Source organism: Prionailurus bengalensis, chromosome X, assembly GCF_016509475.1.
Source record: "Prionailurus bengalensis isolate Pbe53 chromosome X, Fcat_Pben_1.1_paternal_pri, whole genome shotgun sequence".
NCBI classification, from domain to species: Eukaryota; Metazoa; Chordata; class Mammalia; order Carnivora; family Felidae; genus Prionailurus; species Prionailurus bengalensis.
The window spans coordinates 10,171,830-10,192,603 of record NC_057361.1 but is presented as its reverse complement, the minus strand read 5'-3'; the positions used below and the strand labels follow the sequence as shown (position 1 = coordinate 10,192,603).

General features: G+C 42.8%; 1 long non-coding RNA gene across 1 annotated transcript; it reads right to left on the bottom strand.

Moving 5' to 3' along the window:
- Nucleotides 1–17,945: 17,945 nt before the first annotated feature.
- Nucleotides 17,946–19,626, bottom strand: LOC122477497. The gene is made up of 3 exons (XR_006295707.1): nucleotides 18,814–19,626; nucleotides 18,343–18,461; nucleotides 17,946–18,068 (listed from the first exon to the last, which is right to left on the bottom strand). It is a non-coding gene; the product is annotated as an uncharacterized LOC122477497 (long non-coding RNA).
- Nucleotides 19,627–20,774: the final 1,148 nt, after the last annotated feature.

Sequence of the window (20,774 nt, the reverse complement as noted above, 5' to 3'; positions counted from 1 at the left end):
CTCTACAAGTCTTAAAGTGTTTTGTATATATACTTATATTTGTAATGTTATGTAATATGTCAATTGAAAGAGTGTGTGGAGAGGTATATTACCACAGCTGTATCTGCATTCATTTTTGTTAGGTCTCTAAATGTTTTGGGGCGCCTGGGTGGCTCAGTCGTTTAAGCGTCCGACTTCAGCTCAGGTCACGATCTCGCGGTCCGTGAGTTTGAGCCCCGTGTCGGGCTCTGGGCTGATGGCTCTGAGCCTGGAGCCTGCTTCCGATTCTGCGTCTCCCTCTCTCTCTGCCCCTCCCCCGTTCATGCGCTCTCTCTGTCTCAAAAATAAATAAACATTAAAAAAAATTTAAATGTTTCTAGTGGGTAACAATAAAAGGAAAGTGTTTACTAAAAAAAAAAAAAATTACGGGACCCTGGTCCAATATTTCCTTTGGAAAGAGATGTGTTAGGGGTGCCTGGGTGGCTGAGTAGGTTAAGCATCTGACTCTTGATTTCGGCTCAGGTCATGGTCTCACGGTTCGTGAGTTCGAGCCCCACATCGGGCTCTGTGATAAGAGCATGGAGTCTGCTTGGGTTTCTCTGTCTCCCCCTCACTCTGCCCCTCCCTTTTTTTCTCTTTCTCTCTCTCTCTCTCAAAAATAAACATTAAAAAATAATAAAAAAGAATGAAATGCAATATTTCATTGTTCTCCTTTTGTTTGTGTATTACACACACACACACGCACACAAAGACACATTTAACAAATGACAGAAATGGTAACATCATGACACTAGCATGAAAATGGATCCATGGAAATAAAGTGATTGTAGAGAAATAATCCCAATCTATTTGAGGAGATAATATATAATAAAGAAAACATCACAAACTAATGGTCAAGAGACTATGCCTCAAAGAGTTAAAAAGGATCAACTATCTGTGAGGGAAATGTTAAATTTAGATTTCACACCATACAAAGAACAAAATGCAAATATTTTTAAGAAGTGGAGAAAATAGTGGAGAAATGTTGACAGTTGAATATTTATTGGAGTGGGGAAGGGCCTTTTAAGCACAAGTCAGAGAAAAGTTAAAAGGGGTAAGATTATTATAGAATAAGGAAACAAGGTTGTTTCCTTAAGAAAATAAAAAAAGGAATGATATTGGAATTAAAATAAAATCTTAAAAAAGAAAATAAGGACTAAAATTATTATATATAACTACACAAGAATATAAAATTTACTCATGTCAAAAAGATTGTATACACATACCATATGATATTTCAAGTGGGGTTTCTCCTAGCACTGAATAAATATTTTAACTTTTAGAATTCTATTCGTGGTATATCTCCTATTTATTTATTTTTATTATTTTTTAAACATTTATTTTTGAGACACAGAGGGCATGAATGGGGAGGGGCGGAGACAGAGGGAGACACAGAATCCGAAACAGGCTCCAGGCTCTGAGCTGTCAGCACAGAGCCCGACGCGGGGCTCGAACTCAATGAGATCATGGCCTGAGCCGAAGTTGGACGCCCAACTGACTGAGCCACCCAGGTGCCCCGGCTTAAGAATTTTTAAAAAGAAGATAAAACAGTCATTTGTAAACAATGATTATCTCCATAGAAAATTCAAAGAATCTATAACAAACTTTTAGACTGATAAGAAAGTCTGGCCAACATTTGTGAGTCCGCAACCCTCTCGGGAGCTTCCCCGGGTGTGAACTGAAACCTTGGAGGGCAGGGAGAAAGGGAAGAAAGAGGCAGTCCACGCCGGGGTGGTAGGTGGGAGTTTTAATAAGCAAGGGGAACTTACATACGAGGCTCGTCTTAGGCGGCAGCAAGGCAAATGGATCCTCCCACCTACCCGCCAAACCTTAAAAGTGTATAAAGAGGCCTTAATGGGGTTTAGCCACGTGTCCTGCGCAGGTGTTCTCAATATCACATCACTGTGTCAAGGCCATGTCCTTGGAGCAGCCTGTAGGAGCCGGAGAGCCAAGAGGAACCCACATTCCATGGATGGGTAGCGGGGGTTGAAGACGACCCTCCAGTGCCTGGGTCCAGCTGCCCAGTGCCTGGGCAGTCGGTGGTCAGACCTTTTCGATGATGTTCCTCAACACTGTTGAATACAGAATCAACACGCTAACCTGTTTAGCATTTCTACACACGGTAGTGACCAATTAGCAACGTTTGAGAATAAAGCTCTCGTTTATCATGGCAACCCAAACTACAAAATACCTAAGAATAAGTTTGCACAAGATGTGAAAAAAATCTCTTGTGGAGAAAATCACAAAACGGCACTGTAGGACGTAAAAGAGGATCCGAATATATGCAGAGATAGCAGGTTCGCGGAGGTCAAGATCATGAACATGGCACGTGTCTCCAAATTAATCTAGAAATGTAATGGAGTTAAAAGAAAAGGCTCAACAGGGTGTTCCCTGGAATTTGACAAGCTGACCCTAACACTTGTATGGGAAAGACAAGAGACGGGAATAGTCAGAATTCTCCAGAGAAGCAGAATCAATGAGATACAAAAACAGGTTTATTATGAGGAATTGGGAATTGGCTTCCATGACGGTGGAGGGTGAGAAGTCCTACAATCTGCTGTCTGCAGGCTGGGAACATAGGAAAGCTGGTGGTGTCATTCCCGTGCTGACAGGACAGCCGATGGCATAAATCCCAATGCCAAGCCGGGAGAAGACGGATGTTCCAGCTCAAACACGCAGGCAGGAAGGGAACAGATCCTCCCTTTTTCTGCCTTTTGTTCCATTTAGGCCCTCAACGGATCAGATGATGCCCATCCAGAAATAACGTTTAATCTGGGCATTCCGTGGCTCAGTCAAGGTGACACATAAAAGTAACCATCACAGTAGCTAGGACGGCCAGAGAGCTTGCTTTGCCAAATATCAAGACTCAATAAAAAGAAATAGTAATGTAGACAGTGTGCTATTTAAGTTGGACAAAGTGAACCCAGGTATATATAGAGACTTGATTCAGGATGGAGAAGAACCTACGAATTCATGTGGAAAGTATGAACTAGTCAACAAAAGAGTCTGGGAAAATTAGTTATCCTTCTGGAAAGAAAAAGTCACTATCTTACACCTCACAAAAATAAGTTCCAGGCAGACGATCTAAATGTCAAAAGAAACCATGAACACTTCTGGAAAAAAATTCAGGAAAATCTCTTAATCTTGAATCTTTGGAAGATTCCATCGACACGCACAAGAAAACAAAACCCTTACTTAAGGACAAGGTAGACAAATGTAACTACACTGAAATTATAAACCTACACACACCAAAAAACGCCTGAAACAAAATATTATATATATATTTTTAAAAAGACAAGTCATAGAAAGATATTTGCAATGCACATAATCAACAAATGTTAGTGGGAAAATGTTTACAATTCAACAAGAAAAAGACAAATGGGCAAATCGGCAAAATGTATCAAGAAGCAAATTCATAGAAGAGGAAACCTGAATGTCAAATAAGTGAAGAGCAGCTCTATTTCTCTATCAGGAAAACGCCATCTTGTAGCCAACAGGTTGGCAAAATGGAGACCAAGGAACTTTCATGCATCGCTGGTGTAGGTGTGACTTGATAAATCGTGATGGAAAGGCATTTCTCGCTCTACCCTTGTGGCTCTGTAACCTACACAACTCCTCTGGCCCGCGCAAGGAATCACACACCAGATTGTCCTTTGCAGGATTGTTTGTGATGGTGGAAAACGGAAATAGAGTACACGGGCATCAACAGAAGCACACGCGAGGAGACTGTGCGATCGAGATCCAGTAAGGGAATAGTAGAGGGCAGATCAGAAGACCAACAAGGGTGAAACTCGCTGAACAGTGATTGGAAAGGCAAGCCGCTGAGTGACGCCTCATAGGACGCCATTTTCATAATGACAGTCTTCATTCATATGGACATGTGCAGTAGTAGGTATAAAATATGTACAAGATTTTACATATTTCTGGATACTGGATAAGATACATATTTCTTATGTAATTTACATATTTCTGATAGTGGATAAGATACACGGGAAAAATAAAAACATCTTCAGAAAACTTTACCAGTCTTACTCACCATCCTATGAATTCTAAGCTAAAAACTGTGTATCTGCTGTGCACACACAATTTCAAACACGCGTGCCTTCCCCTTCCCCGTGCTCAGCTCCAAACCAATTGTAGCTTCCGCGTCTGTCCCGGATTGATATTCTGGGGGGGGTCACCAGCGCACGCAGCTTTCCAAACAGCAAGGGAACATAAGCGATTCGGCAGCTCCGAGGCTGTCCTCCATCGATGGCCAGAGTTCTAACTGGAGGGCTACGAGATCAACAGTGCATGCGACCAAGCTGCTTCTACTCTGTGTATGTTGTGAGCATAAAACATCTTGGACCCGGTTAATGCATCGCTTCCATCTGGCATTTTTCATATTATGTAAAATTGTTATGTCAGCAACAGATGATAGAACTAAGTGTTAGGAGATTTTACTTATGCCCAATTATCAGGTTGGCAAATCTGAACATCAAACAGCTCGCAGAGTTTTGCGTTCTTGTCTGTTTCTCCTTTCCTCCTCTCTAACAAATCTTGATTTTGTTCGGACATCATCATCTGAGCGCCTGAGCGGATCCCTCCGCCATGAGTCCAGCTGTCGATTACCCATCAACTGCCCTGCTTCCGGATTTGACGTTTCGTCCGATGAAATGTTCCCGTACTGTTCAAGTTTGTGTGAGCTTGGATTTCTTTTAATTAGAGCCCAAAGCATCCCGGTAGGAGATGGAGAAACGTTCATATTCATTAATCCAGAAGTCTCTTGCTATAAAATGCATGAAATACAATGAAAAGGAACCAGAGACGTGCGTCAAGAGCATTCGAGTTCCTGCTTCTCCGCTTGGAGGTCACTCCACTGTCATTCATTGCCGAGGCAGGAGCTCTGAAATCCAGCCTGGGAGGCATGCTGATTTATAGGTCTTACATTTGTTTAGCACCTTACAGAATTTTTAAAAAAAAGTTTATTTTGAGAGAGAGAGGGAGAGAGCATGAGTGGGGAAGGGACAGTGAGAGAGGAAGAGAGAGAAAGAATCCCAAGTGGGCTCTGAGCTGTCAGCACAGAACCCGACGCGGGGCTCAAACTCATAAACCGTGAGATCATGACCCGTGAGTTTGTGACCTGAGCAGAAATCGAGAGTCGGCCACTTAACCAACTGAGCCACCCAGCTGCCCCAGTACTTCACAGTTTTTAAAATACTTCCATATATGATTGTCTCATCAACCGTGTGAGGTGAGCTGTGTAGGCATTTTTTTTTTTAATTTTTTTTTCAACGTTTATTTATTTTTGGGACAGAGACAGAGCATGAATGGGGGAGGGGCAGAGAGAGAGGGAGACACAGAATTGGAAACAGGCTCCAGGCTCTGAGCCATCAGCCCAGAGCCCGACGCGGGGCTCGAACTCGCCGACTGCGAGATCGTGACCTGGCTGAAGCCGGACGCTTAACCGACTGCGCCACCCAGGCGCCCCAGCATTTTTTTTTTTTTAAACTAGCAGTTCAGGGTAGTTTGGTAACATTATCAAGGGCAAACAAGTAAGAAACAGATCTCCTACACTTAGGACCCTTGAATTTTCTTCTGACTCCTAACAACTGTTCAAATATTACATGTGAATAAGTGTGTGCAGAAGACGGGCCATACCAATACTTAATTATGTGACAATAAATGTTTTGGAAACTGTTACGGTCATGCTGCAGTCATAAATTCCCCCCAATCTCAGTAGCTTGTGACAGCAGGGGATTCTTTCTCCTCAATGGGAACAGTTGGGTTGGCGACACCCGTGGGTGCCCCAGACGGGGGAAGCGATCTCTAGCTGAACGCGGCTGGTCACCATGGCGGAGGGAAATGTGCGTAGAAAAGCACAAGCTCTCAAACCCCTGCCTGGAAGTCACACGAGTTGGGTCCACTCACGTTCCATTGGCCTAAGCAAGGATGACATTAATGGCGTGAGGCGTGAGCACTAGGGACTACGAACACAGAAGACGTCTCATTTTTCAAAGGAACTTCTGTTTTCATTCCGTGTCCCTAGACCCTCAGCCTCGAGAACGAACAATTCACAGGGCTGTGATGTCACTCACGATTTGACGTAACCCGTGACTGACCCACGACTGATGTAGCAAAGTGTTTCTCAAAGCCTGGCCTCGAGAACGCTAGTTGTGTGAAAGGAATGTCCCTGAAGAATGGTTTGCGTGGCCTTACGATTTGGGAAAATGCTGCGTAGCAAATTGTCCCCTGTAACTTGGCAATAGGTGGTACTATGTTCAAGTCTCGGAGACGTCCTGAAAATGCTTTCCAAATCTAGTTCATCATGAAGCTTTTCTTTTTTTTCTTTTTTCTTTTTTCCTTTTTTGGCTTCGTAACTTTGTTTTGCATCACACTGCCTGTTCCCTGACTACACTTTGGACCAGGCTGCTGCAGTGAAACCAGACTTGAGGTCAGGTCTCCATTTTAAGTCCATTTCTTTCACCAAACAGCCGTGTGAACTTGGTGTATCATTCATAATTCTGTTTTAATTTCCACGTTTGTTACACGGACATAAGATCAGCCCGGAAGCCTCTAGTGAGATCATTAATGTGAAAACACCCTGAGTGATATAGTGTGTTATATACGCAAGCACCCGGCCTTGGACAAACGCTTCAAGATCCATGTTTATCCGAGTCCTGACCCTTCTTTTCACACGGTTCACGAGCCCATGCCTCTGGGCCCATGTCAGAATAGGGATAAACCCACACGTGGACTTGATCTGAGCTGAGCTATGGGTCATCTTTATGAACCATCTTTATGGTTCAGCCGGGCCGTAAGCACTGAGTTCTCCTCCCCCTAATGGTTCACAGATATGAGCCATATGTGAGACAATATATAGGAAAGGGCTTTGTAAACTGTGAAGTGCCAAACAGATTCATTGATTGATGAATGATCCGTCCCCCTTTATTATATATTAGTTCTTTTCAAGATTTTGTTTTGAAAGGCAACAGTAAGTTGCCTTTCAAGTGCTACATTTACTTTTGGATTGAATAACGAGTTTTCGTTGGACATTTTGAAAATGTCCACACACCTGTTCATTCATTTATTCTCACAGCAAACACATTTTGAGGGTCAATTTAAATATATGTGAATTTAAATAAATATTTCTAATATAAATAAATATATATAAATATAATAATTTATATATAAATATATATAATATGAAATATAGATTTTATATTTATATAAAAATCTATTTTTATATTTATATAAAAATGTATGTTTTTATATTTATAAATATATTTTTGTATATTTATAAATATATATTATATATTATATATATTTATATGATATTATTATATTATCATATATTACATATTAATATATGATAATATAATATATATTATTATATTATATTATATATTTATATATTTATAAATATAAAAACATACATTTTTATATAAATATAAAAACATAGATTTTTATATAAATATAAAAATATATAAATATATATATAAATATAAAAATTATATAAACACAAACATAATAATATAAATATAAATATGTATATTTTTATATTTATATAAAATGCATATATACTTGTTTATATTTATATACAAAAATATATATTTATATATATATATACCTGGTTTTAGCTCCCTCTAAATTTGAAATGGATTGCAAGTATCCACAAGGCACAATAAAACAGGAGGTAACTAATTTGATGAAAAGGTGGGGGGAAGCTTGATCAGGGGTATTCAGCTCCCGCAGTAGATTCCAGAAGGTCCTGCTTTGCTTTTTCAGCCTTTGGACACAAGCTTGACTTTGAGCTCTCCAGGCCAATACAAAGACCAAAACACACTCCATTACAGATTTCCTTCAAGAAAAGCTAGAAAGCAAATGATGGTTTGCTATAGTCCAAGTTTTTCAATGTCGTCAGCTAATTTAACTTGGTTTAAAAACTGTGGGCTAAACACAGTCTTGGTGAAAGCTGACTCTAGCCTACGGGTCTCAAGGCTGCAATCTCAAATGCGCTGGTCGTGAGAGGGTGGCTTGCGTTCAGGGAGAGGTGGGGACGCTGGGGCCCCTCTGGAAAATGGATACAGCACAGAAGGCGGAGGACGGGAGTGCTGTGGACTGAACGTGTCCTCTTCCAATTCACACGTTGAAGCCCTAATCCCCAGGTTGAGTGTATGTGGATACGGGGCTTTTAGGAGGTAATTAAGGTTAAATGAAGCCATTAACGGTAGAGTCCTAATCCAAAAGGATTGGTGGCTTTTTATGAAGAGGAAGATGGCCGTCCACGCGCAGGCACCAAAGAACGACCACGTGAGAACACAAAGGGGAAGAGGCCGTCTACAAACCAGGAAGGGTGCAGTGACCAGAATCTGCCCGTGCTGGCACCTTGAGCTGGGCCTTCCAACTTCTGGGACTGTGAGAAAATCTATTTTGATGGTTTAAGTCAGCCAGTCTACTACGGTACTTGGTTATGGCAGCCAGAGCAGGCTAACCCAGGGAGCTGAGTCCAATTTCCTGGCCCTGGTGACGGATGGGCTGCTGAGCTCAGGGGCCCGTTTTCCTCTTCAGTCTTCTGGAGATAGGTTTTGTCCGGAAATGAAGAAGGAAAAAGACTTCGGAGGAGTCTTCAGTTTGAAGGCTGGGTTTCCGGAGGGAGTGACACGAGGGCTGGTGGAGATGAGCAGCAATGAGCTCCCGGATTCAAGAAGACACGTGCCACCGAGTCTTGGGTCCCTATCACATCTGCTGCTGAAGGTGTATCTCGTAGTTGGTATAAACTGTAAGAAGTTTAGGAGCCTGCCTTTTTGGGTAACAGCCTTTAAATAGCCCCATTTTTCAGTCATGTCCTCCTCATGCTTTTAGGGGAGCAGAGGAGATTTTGTGAGTGATCTGTGTTAAAGCCAGAGAGAAAAGAATATGTCGCCTGATTCTTAAGCTACCTGGAGAGCATAATACGCTATCTGATCAACTTGTGCATTTGGGACGAAGTCCTTTCGAAGGGTGGTAGAAAAGTTGCTTTCAGACGAGTTCCGTTGCGGATATAATTAGGATTTGATACGAATGAAAGTTAGTCCATGCAAAAGAAAGATATCATTTGGGAGGCTTCTAATACATCTTCACATTATACGACTGGACTTTTCATACTTAAGTGAACTTCCCTCAACTTACATTTCCAAGGTCTTCTCTTTCCTCTATCCTCCCTTCAGTTTTGGCCAGTCGTGTGGCTTTTCAGACATACCTGCAAATACTACCAAATATGTCCCTACATATTTGGAGGCAGCAGATCGTTGGGTTTAAAAGCATGAACTCTAGGGGCGCCTGGGTGGCTCAGTCGGCTGAGCGTCCAACCCTTGACTTTGGCTCAGGTCACGCTCTCACGGTTCGTGAATTTGAGCCCCGTGTTGGTCTCTGTGTGCTGACGGCACAGAGCCTGCATGGGATTCTCTCTCCCTCTCTGTCCCCTTCCCTTCTAACTCTGTCTCCCTCTCAAAATAAATAAATAAACTTAAAAAAATAGAAAAAAAATAAAAGCATGAACTCTAGATCTAGGCTTGCGAGTTCAAAGCCCAGCTATCACAGTTCCTGTTACTTTGGGCAAGTTACTCATTATCTTTGTGGCTTAATTTCTCAGCAAGGTGGAGCATGAATAGGACTTACCTCACAAGGATGCTGCAAGGAGAAAATGAATTAATACTTGTAAAACTTTTGGAATGTTGCCCAGTGGATGTTAATTCCTACGTGCTTATTAAATACAATGCCTCTATGTCTTTGTGTTCACTTTTCTTTCCGCTCAGATGCCTATCCTCCACTTCCTCAGCCCACACCCTACTCCTATGACTTAAAATTTTTTTTAACGTTTATTTATTTTTGAAACAGGGGAAGAGGGGAGAGAGTGAGGGGGACAGAGGATCTGAAGCCGGCTCCACACTGACAACAGGGAGCCCCATGTGGGGCTCATACTCACAAACCATGAGGTCATGACCAGAGTGGAAGTCGGACACTTAACTGACTGAGCCACCCAGGCACCCCTGTGACTTAAAAAAAATGTTTATTTATTTTAAGAGAGAGAGAACACGGGGTGGGGGGAGCAGAGAGAGAATCCCAAGCAGGTTCTGCACTGCCAGCGCAGAGCCTGACATGGGGCGTGATCTCGCAAACCATAAATCATGACCTGAGTCGAAATCAAGAGTCAGATGTTCAACCGACTGAGCCACCCAGGTACACCCCTATGATTTTTTAAAAAACAGATTTTTGGGGGCACCTGGGTGGGTCGGTTGGTTAAGTGTCCGACTTTGGCTCAGATCATGATCTCACAGTTCATGGGTTCAAGCCCCTCATCGGGCTCTGTGCTGACAGCTCAGAGCCTGGAGCCTGCTTCAGGTTCTGTCTGTCTCTCTCTATGCCCCTCCCCTGCATGAACTCTCTCTTTCTCTCTCTCTCTCTCAAAAATAAATATTAAAAAATTTTTAAAAAGATTTACTGAGGTATAATTGACATACACAATGAAAGTTCTGGCATATGTGTACATGCATGAACACATCACCGTAATCAAGGTAATGAACATACTCATCATCCCCCAAAGGTTTCTCATGCCCCTTATAATTCCTGTCTTCCTTCCCTGCTCCTGCTTCCCCCACAACCACTAGTCTGCTTCCTTTCTCTCAAGATTTGAATTATCTCGAGTTTTATCAAAATGCAATCATCATATATAGCGTTTGGTATCTGCCTTCTTTCACTTACTGTAATGTTTTTGAGGTTCATTCCTGTTGTACTACATATCAGGAGTTAGTTCTTTATTGTGAAGAGGTGTTCCGTTGTATGGATATACCACAACTTATCGGTTACCTGCTGGGAGACTTTGGGATTCTGTCTACTTTGTAACAATTGGTTTTTACTGCCTTGAACAGGTTTTGTAACAGTTGTTTCTTCCAGGGCCTTGAACAGGGCCTGGCACCGAGTAAGTGCTCCATAAATAATTTAAACCACATGCACAAAAGAATGTCCTTCCGGTGTGCTTCAACTTGTCCTTGCAGCTCCAGTTAATTGCCGAAATGGATATTTTGCAACCATGATGAGCTAGGTTTTCAGAGAATATTTGATCGTGTGCAAGAACGAAGCTTGCTGATAAGATAGGAGGCAAAAAGGGGAAGTGTCAGCGTGCAGAAAGGCCTAGTATGCGTGGAGAAGGATTCTAATAAAGAACGACGGATATAATGTCTTTGGCGTTACACTCGGTGCTTTCCATGCTTTCCACATTTTTGCCAATGAGGACGTAAGATGTTTGTCTTGTCAAAAGTGTAACTATAAAGAACACTCTGCCTCAATGTTCCTTCCTCCGTCAAGCCTTGGCCATCCCTCCCAGGCAGGATCAATGATTTCCTCCGTGAAGGCAACACATCTCAATGGCTTGTAACTACAAGATTTTCTCACTCTTGGGTCTGCTGGTTGGTTAGGTGGGGTGCTACGCCTCAGGCCGGGGTTGACTAGGCTTCTGTCATTTCTTGGTCTCTGACCTCTTGAGATGGTCTTCTCCTGAAGAGGTGAGCGCAAACACAGAGGTCCGGAACTGGCCCGTGGCTGGAGGACCAGAGACTTCTCTGAGGGAGGACGGGTGCGCTCAAAGATGGCCTATCATGCTGGAAAATTCTTGCCTGCATGGCAATGCCGTTGGAGGCTCTTACCCCTCGACCCCCTCCTCTTCCTCCCTCTCCTTTCTGTGAGACCCACCAGCTTTGCAGAGACCCTGCCTGCCCCCTGCGTCCTCACCTCCATCCTGCACAGGAACCGCCCCCCGGGAACCGCCTGGCACCACTTGCCCCTCGTTGCATCTTGCCATTTGCTTCTTGGTGGATCGAGCCCGAGAGGCTATCGAGCGTCTAGAAAAAGCGCCTATGGTCTTTCCTTTTTCTGGCATTTGACCTTGTGTCTGCGCCAATGAAATAAACTGGCCGATAGATCCGAGTAGACATGTGCATATGTCTTCCTAACTAAAAGGACCCCGGGTCACTTCAAAATAAAAGCACAGCCATTGCCTTCCGAGAAGATCAACTGTGGAGCAGCTAGGCACCTGCTAGGCTTTCGACTCTGTGCAGGGCTGGTTCCCAGGCCTAACGAAGGTACCGGAGAGCAAGCACCGGGAGAGACCGCCATGTAGAGCCAGCTGGGAATTGGGGGCGTTGAAGTCAATCTTACCAATGGCGTATCACTAACTCCAGCTGGATTTGGCGACTTGGAGACACCTTTCCGGCAAGGTGATGATACAGGGCAGGGTTCCTCAACCTGACCACTATTGATACTTGGGGCCGGGCCGTGCTTTTGGGATGGGGGCCGTCTTGTGCATTGTAGGAAGTTTCTGGCAGCATCCTTGACCACCATACACCAGATGCCAGTGTTACTCCATTGGCCTCTCAAGTGAGGACAACCCAAAGGTCCTCTAGGCCCTTGGGAAATGTCCCAGGGGGGTGGGGAGTGGGGGGGGACAAAGCCACACCTGGCTGAGCACCATTTAAGTCAAAATGGCCACGAATGAATCTTACCATTGTATGATGCCTGTGTTGCTGCATTTTGAATGTGGAGATACTGTTTTTCCAGGTGTTTCTTTTAAGGCTTTTCTGTTTGGATTTCTGGGCCAGAACGAGGAAACGGAAGAAATGCTTTTGAGGACCTCGTATTCTCTCATATCCTTCCTTCCTTCTTACTCACACTTGCTTGGGCGTTTTGTTTGTTTTCTTTCCTCTTCCTATTGAGAAATAACTATTGTCTTACCGAATTGACTTACGCTTGCGGTTTATTTTCCCAGTGCACTAACTCAATCAACGTACACTTTTCCATAACAAATAAGAAAAAAGACCTTTTGACATGTGGTTTTTACTTGCCGGCCTTCATTTCAAAAAGCATGTCCAGCGGGTTTCATTTTATGAAGCATCACAAAACACTTCATTTTGCGAGCATCAATAAAGTTCCAAAGCTAAGTGCTAAATACTCAGAACTATACATGGAAAAAAGCAAATGTTACAATGTTTTGACTTAAACAATTATTTTTTTACGCTTAATTTTCATTTTGCAATTACAATTTTGAAAAGAAAAAAAAAAGATCTTCAAACTAAAAGAAATTAAGTATTGCCCAGTACAATCTTATCATTTTAGAGACTAGGGAAATAAAGCTCAGAAAAATGTGACGACTTTGCTTAAAGCCACAGAACTGGTTAGTAGCGGAATCAGAGCTTAGATCCAATCATTTGATTCACTGGGTGAGCACTCTATACAACAAACCTGTCCAACCTCTCCGGGCACAGGGCCGATTTTTTTTCCCTCGCTCAGTTACCCTGAATGATGTTATTCTCAATAATCTGGAGACATTGAGAGATTCAAATGAACACATTCACTGTGAATGTGTATGAAACAACAACAAAAAAATCCTCTGTCGTACATATGTAACGTATTAAAGTAAATGTACAAAAAAGTAAATGTATTTTGTAGTTAGTACATACGTAATGTACTAAAAAGTAAATACATTGCAGCGGAAAATACAAAAACAAAAATCGTCTCTCAGGTGGAGGACTGTTAGGCAGAAGACCCCAGGACTTCGGTTGCCTTGAGGACTTTCTGTGGCTTGAGGGCAAAGCAGTTAACTCAGTAAGCATCCTCTTGGCCTAAGCCTACCCGGGAGCCAAAGCTTAATTAGTGTTTGTAAAACATTTTTGAGATGGAAAACACCATTAGCTCAAACCACTGCTATGAAAAGTGTTACTTTCCAAACCCCACCGACACACTAGCATCTGTCTTAACTAGTCCTGGGGGAGACAGAAAAGACTAGAAGTACCAAAGGGGGACGGAGATGATGGAGGTCCTAGCATGACTCCCGGCGCCAGGCAAGGTGATGCTTGAGATAATGATATATTCAGCAGCTGGCTCGCTGTGTGTAGTCCAGCTATCCAGAGCAGTCTTGAGCAACTAATTATTTGAGCGAATAATGGAAAGGCTTCTGTTTGTTTTCCGCCTTGGATGTTGCTGAAATGGGAAATCGATTTCAAATCCAGAGTGAGAACCAGGAGACAGAGCTAGCCAGCTGGTGAGGGTGAATCTGCTGAGATTCAGAGAGTAAGGGAACTGGCCGGAGGTCATGAGGGCCCCAGGAATGTCCCAAATGAGGCTCAGAAGTCTTGGTGGCCTCCCCTCAGGGCGCGGCCCTTTTCTGAGTCAGAGGTAGAGAGGCAGGGAGGGGACATCCATTTTCCGGACATGGTTTGGAGCAGAGAGCCCATGGATTTGAGGAGCTTGGAATTCATAAAACCCAAAGGCAAAGCAAAGCTGAACTAGGATGTGTCCCTTCCTCTGAGCTGACCTGGTTCTGTGAGCAAAGTGACCTAGAACCTGGCCCTCGCTTCAGCTTCTGCAGCCTGGCACCCGTGTGTTGCATACAACCCACGTGGCCAAGTGTTGGGCCTTGGGAGGCTAAGCATAGCAGGAGGGAGGTGTGCCTCTGAGCTGTACCACTTTAAAATGCCTCAGGAGGAGCGTGGAAGCTGCTGGAACACCCATCAAGGACCTCTACCAGATTGTGGAACCCTGCTCCTCCCTCCCTGTCCAACCGATTTCATGGAGGAAGCCATGGGAGGAAACCAAACCCATGGGAGGAAGTTTGCCCCAAATCGCCACTCCCTTGCGTCTGGAGACTTGTCCCAACTACGTTTAAACTGCAAAATCCAACAACTGGCGGAAATGAGGCGAGGGGAAGGGGAACGAACTTGTAAAAATTCGCATTTGTTTGCAAGTCTGTTCTAACGTCCTAAAATTGCACGCTTTGATGTATTTTATCCATTAATACTTTGGCGGGGGCGGGGGGGGGGAGTTGTAAAAGTTTCTTGAGAATTTGAGCTTAGTAGTAAGCTTGAAGTCCTATCATAATGGACCTCCCATGCCGGTGTTGGTAATAACTGGGCATGAGTTGTCATTAAGTCGTGGTCCCTGTGGCATTACTACAGGAGCCACTGGGATTTAGGTTTCAGAGTGCCTCATCAGGTACGGATTTGCTGTACTATGGCATTGAATAAATTGGGCAAAGACACACAAATTAAGTTACTTTGTTCTTTCTCAAAGACCACCCACTGCATTTCAAATGGAAGTCAAGTTCCTTGCCGCGATATACAAGGCCTTGTGCAATCTGGTCCCTGTATATCCCTTGGCCGCACCCTCCCTTCATGCGCCGCACTCCATCTGTCCTGCCTCTCTGTCCTCCCGACACATCTACTTGCATTTTCTGTCCCCAGAATGCTTACCTTCTCAATCTTCACCTATTGGCTCCTTCTTTTCACTGCTTTAGCTCTCCTCAGAGAGACCTTCCCTGACCGACCACTCACACAAAAGAAGTCCCTTTCCCCAATTACCATCACCTTACCTTATATTCTTACAGGACTTATTTTTCTCATTAAAGTAGGTCCTGTGTATTGTCATATCCACGGTGTCCATTTCACGTAGTGCCCAGAATGAGATACCCTTGAGAGCGAGAGCGATTAGTAATTATGCTGGGATCATGGAAATGCTGAAATAACGGGGCCACCAGATGTATGGGTCACTGGAATGGGAACATACTAGAAAATGTAATCTTCCTTAGGGCATGGATGTTGTCTAGCTTCTTCACCCGTGATCCCCAGAGCCTGGAACCGTACCGACTACTGGTAGGTACTTAAGTGTTGAATGAAGGACTTCTAGGGGCACAGGTTTGCATGTTTAATTTTTCCTGGTCATTTTTGCAATTTGCTAGATATTAAAATATGTGCATATATATTTACAATTTTAAAAGAAATCAGAACACAAAATTATATCGACCTTATAGTAACTATATACTATGTATTCATATGGATGATTAGTTTTTCCTTGGCTCTTCATGTGTTTCCCCTGGTGGTATAATAGTTGGCTTTTTCAACGTCTTGTATCCCTATGGCAATATGGCCTGAATTTTCAAAAACTAAAAGAAAAAAAAAGTGGGAAAATGAATGTCTCTTCAGGTAGCATATTGGACCCTGAGCTATGTCTCTGGCATTGGTTTACCTGCTTTATGAATTAGACGAACTCATATGCATCTGGCCAGAACCAAGGCACCCCTGCCACATTCTGTGCCAGCAAAATGTTTGTCCACTCCTTTGCCCTTCTACCTGGGACTTAATTCCAGTAAAAGTTAAACATCCTGTTACACTGGATGATGGACCCTGAATCACACATCCATGTTGCAAGAAGTCTGGGAAATGGAGTTTTAGCTTTCGTGACTTCACACACAAGAATGAATGAATGAATGGTGGTTGAATGAACTGATCCTTAATCATCCAACCTGTCAAGAAGCGCTCATTTACTTAGAAAAATACTGAGTGCCTACTGTGTGCAGGGATGGGGGTGAGGACATCTTGTCACGTTTGTTTATCTTCGTTAATTTTCTTTCTCCAACATTATCATCATCCAATGTTGCAGATTCAACCCTTTACTTCTCTTTTCCTATGGAGCTAGACCTACCAGGTCTTGCTCTGATATATGTTCCATTGGGTTGAAATGGAGAGTGCTGGTTCCACACTTAGATGAACAACGGTTGTAAATGGATCGCAGAACGGTTCTATCAGAGGAGAATGGAAGTTCACAGGGATCCCGCTCGGCTGAATTGCAATTCAGACTAGGTTGCTTCCCTTCGCTGGAGACATCTGTAGCTGGGGGTTTAGGACGGAGACCCAGGGACAAGGAGAATTTTATACTGACTACATGAACAAAAAAGCAAAGTACACGACGAAGAGTCTGGCCAATTGGACGTACATTTCCTGAGCTATATCGATTCTAACAAGCGCCTGGACGCTTGCTTTATTGCTTTTTAATTGGTCTCAGGTTTTCAAACCAGGAAAGCAGGGTAGTGGAAAGTGCACTTCACGACTAGACAGCTGTGTGACCTTGATTAACCTCCCCGTACTCCGCAAATTCTTTTGTTTTTTAAAGTTTATATATTTATTTTGAGAGAGAGAGAGCATGCAAGCAGGGAAGGGCAGAGAGAGAGAGAGAGAGAGAGAATATCCCAAGCAGGCTCTGGGCCATCAGTGCAGAGCCCGATGTGGGGCTTGAACTCATGAACCATGAGATCATGACCTGAGCTGAAAACAAGAGTTGGACCCTTAACCAACTAAGCCACCCAGGCACCCCAATGATCATCAAATTCTTACTCAGCTCTCATTTTCTATATGGTAATGATATAAACTAAGTAATTTAATAACTGAAAATTAGGTAAGAGATATTTAAGTTCCCCATTAATCTCTATCACGATTCACATATTTTTTTCTAACATACCATCTAATGCCTATTCATATCAGGAGGGTGATACAAATGTTTTTTTCTCCAAAATATGTATACCAATATTCTTCCTTGGTTACCCCAACCCCTTTTTTTTCTAAGTTCTTTTTTTAATGTTGATTTATTTTTGAGAGAGAGAGAGAGAGAGAGAGAGAGAGACAGAGCATGAATGGGGGAGGGGCAGAGAGAAAGGGAGACACAGAAGCTAAAACAGGCTCCAGGCTCTGAGCTGTCAGTACAGAGCCCGACGTGGGGCTCGAACTCATGGACAACAAGATCATGACCTGAGCTGAAGTCGGATGCTCAACCGACTGAGCCACCCAGGCGCCCCCGCCCCTGCCCCCCAACCCTTTTAATGAAGAATTGGGTCGACAGCCTAGTTTTCCTAGTGTGGTTAGGAATAACCACATTTCAGATGAAGTGGGTCTGTATCGATGGCCCCAAGATATTAAAATATTTCATAAACGTGAGCTTAAGACGCCTGGTGCAAATGTCATTATGGAGAAAGTGAATCAAGAAATGGATAGAACAAAATACAATTTCGAATAACATTTACTAGTCATTGAATGTCAAAATTCTTTTAACAAATTATATAGTTCAAAAAAAAAAAAAGCATTCCATTTCTTCCACCTCCACAGCCACCAATGTTGACGGAGATGCCATCGTCTCTTGAGTGGATATGTGCAAATTTCTGTCGTCATTAGTGTGGTTAGGACCATCATCTCTTCCCAGAATACCTTAAAAGTCTGAAGAGAAATAATATGTTGTAGATACAGGGTATCTTACCTGGATATCTGCAAAATCTCGTTGTAACTAACATGGTTAAGGCCATACCACTGCTTATCTGAACAACTAAAATATCCTAACGCCACTAGCACGGTAAGGGACAGATCAACTCTTACCTGGATACATGTAAAATTCAAAGGTCAGCACTCTGGAGACAGACATAAGCATCATCTGCCCGCGGACCAGTAAAAGCCCCCGGGCCACTAATATAATCAGACAAATACCATCTCTTACCTGGACACCTAGACATGTGCAGGGGAATCAAGATCATGGCAGGGGCATGTCGCCTCTTGCTTGGGTAACTGCAAAATCCCATGATCGTTATCTGGATTAGGGACACATTACCTGGACACCTACGAATTTCCAAGAAAAACACCTTAGTTAGAGACACCTTCACAGTGTGACAGGATATCTGCAAAATGTCCCTGATCACTGCTTACAACTTAAGAATACTTAAAAATAAACATGGTCACTATGTTGGCTTAAGAACACCAACAACACTGTCTGCCTGGGTATCTGCCAAATCTCATGAGCTCTAACTGTGGTATAAACACCATTAACTTGTACTTGAATGCAAGCAAAACTTCGCCTTCAATACCACTTGAGGTTCTCCACAATTGTTTAAGGATAATTCTATAACCTGGACACCTAAAAACCTACTGAGCCCTACAGACTTAAAGGTAACCATAAAATTTATCCAGATACCTGCAAAGCTCCAGGGACAAGACCCTTGAATAGAGACATGATCTCCTCTTGAGCAGGTGTCTGTAAAAATACAAATCAAGAGATGATGGTTCAACTGACAACAATATGTATTGATTTATTTACTCATTCATTCATTCATTCGATTTTATTTTTTGCTTTTTCTCATTTTAGGAATTGGAGCAAGATTTTTTTCATAGGCAGCTATTGAAAATGGAAAATCTTGTTCCATGACTTGAATAGGTCATTTTTTCACTGGGACATATACAAGGGGATTCAAACACAATTAAAATTTCAGTAAAGTTAACATGCAGTGTAATCTTAATTTCAGGCATATAATACAGTGATTCAACAATTCCATACATCACCCAGTGCTCTTCGTGACCACAGTAGGTAATTTGGGATTTTTCTGGTATCTAATCAAGAGAGGATGTAAGGCCTTCCATTATCTCTTGATTGGGTTCTACAAAAATTCATGGCAAAAACTGTGTTAGGAATACATGTATTACCTGAACACCTGCAAAATCCCATCGAATTTATGAGGCCTATCAAATCTACCTAGAAACTTGCAGAGTTCAAGGTCAGCCTCCAGTTAGAGACACAATACTGTCTCGACAAGACTAGTGTAAGAATCCATGGTCAATAAACAGGAGATGGTCAGTAACTTACCTGGACACTTGTGTTATCTCTGTCACTACTGAGGTTTTACAAATGTTGTATCTAAGCTTTAAAATAATAAGGGCTGGGGCACCTGGGGGGCTCAGTCAGTTAAACGTCCTACTCTTGATTTCGGCTCAGGTCATGATCTCATGCTTCGTGAGTTCGAGCCCTGCATCGGGCTCCGTGCTGACACTGCAGATCCTGCTTGGGATTCTTTCTCTCTCCTGCTTTCCACCCTTCCTGCGCTCATGCTCGCTCGCTCTCTCTCTCTCAAAACAAATAAATTTAGAAAATTTTAAAGAAAGGGCTAATGCTTACTAGCATTGACTAACAATATCATTTCTTAGCCGAATACTTGCAAAAAACACACACAAAAAAAACCCAGCAACACAAAGCTAGGAGCACCATCCGTACTTACATAGATATTGAATATTAGATGGTCTATTGCATGGAAAAGGCTATCATCATCACTTACCCGGATACAAACAAAATCCCTTTCATCATCTTTATGAAGCTTACCATCGTATCTTAAGAGTGACCTGAAAAACACACTTGAACAGATGTGATATGACAACACTTTTATTACCTGGACCCTGGTAAGAACCTTGTCCCTTGTATCACTGCGGGACTCATTAAGTCTACCAGTAACCTTAGGTAGGCTGATCTCACCATTAGAGACACGATTATCTCTTAATTTACAGTCTCTAGAATTGGCAAGATTCTTCCTTCTTACCTGAATACCTGCAACAAAATCATGGTAATAAAAAGTGGCAGCACATGTCATCACTTAACTAAATACACGAAGATCAGATGGTCCGTGTCATGGGTTAGGGCCAGAGCAGCACTTACCTTAATACCAGTGATGTCCCCTCCATTAACTGCTATAGATAGACTCATTGTGATCTCTTGGCATGTTCTGAAAAACATACTGTGGTTCACGTTTGGGACATGTCTCATTCCACCCATGCACCTGCAAATTCCCTGGTCACTTGTATCCTTTGGAGACCCATAAACATTACCTGGACACTTCCAGAACTCTGAAGTTAAACCCTAGTCAGACACACTTTCCTCTCTTGAAGGGATACCTGCAAACATTCCATGGTTAATAATGCAGTTAGAAAAATATGATACGTGACTTAGATATCTGACACACCACTATGAGTGAGAAATACACGTTATCTCCAGATAAGAAAACAATAAAAACTGCTTGCTAGTATTATTAGGGTCAAAAATTAATTTAAAAAATGTAATTTATTGTCAAGTTGGCTGACATAGAGTGTATATAGTGTGCTCTTGGTTTTGGG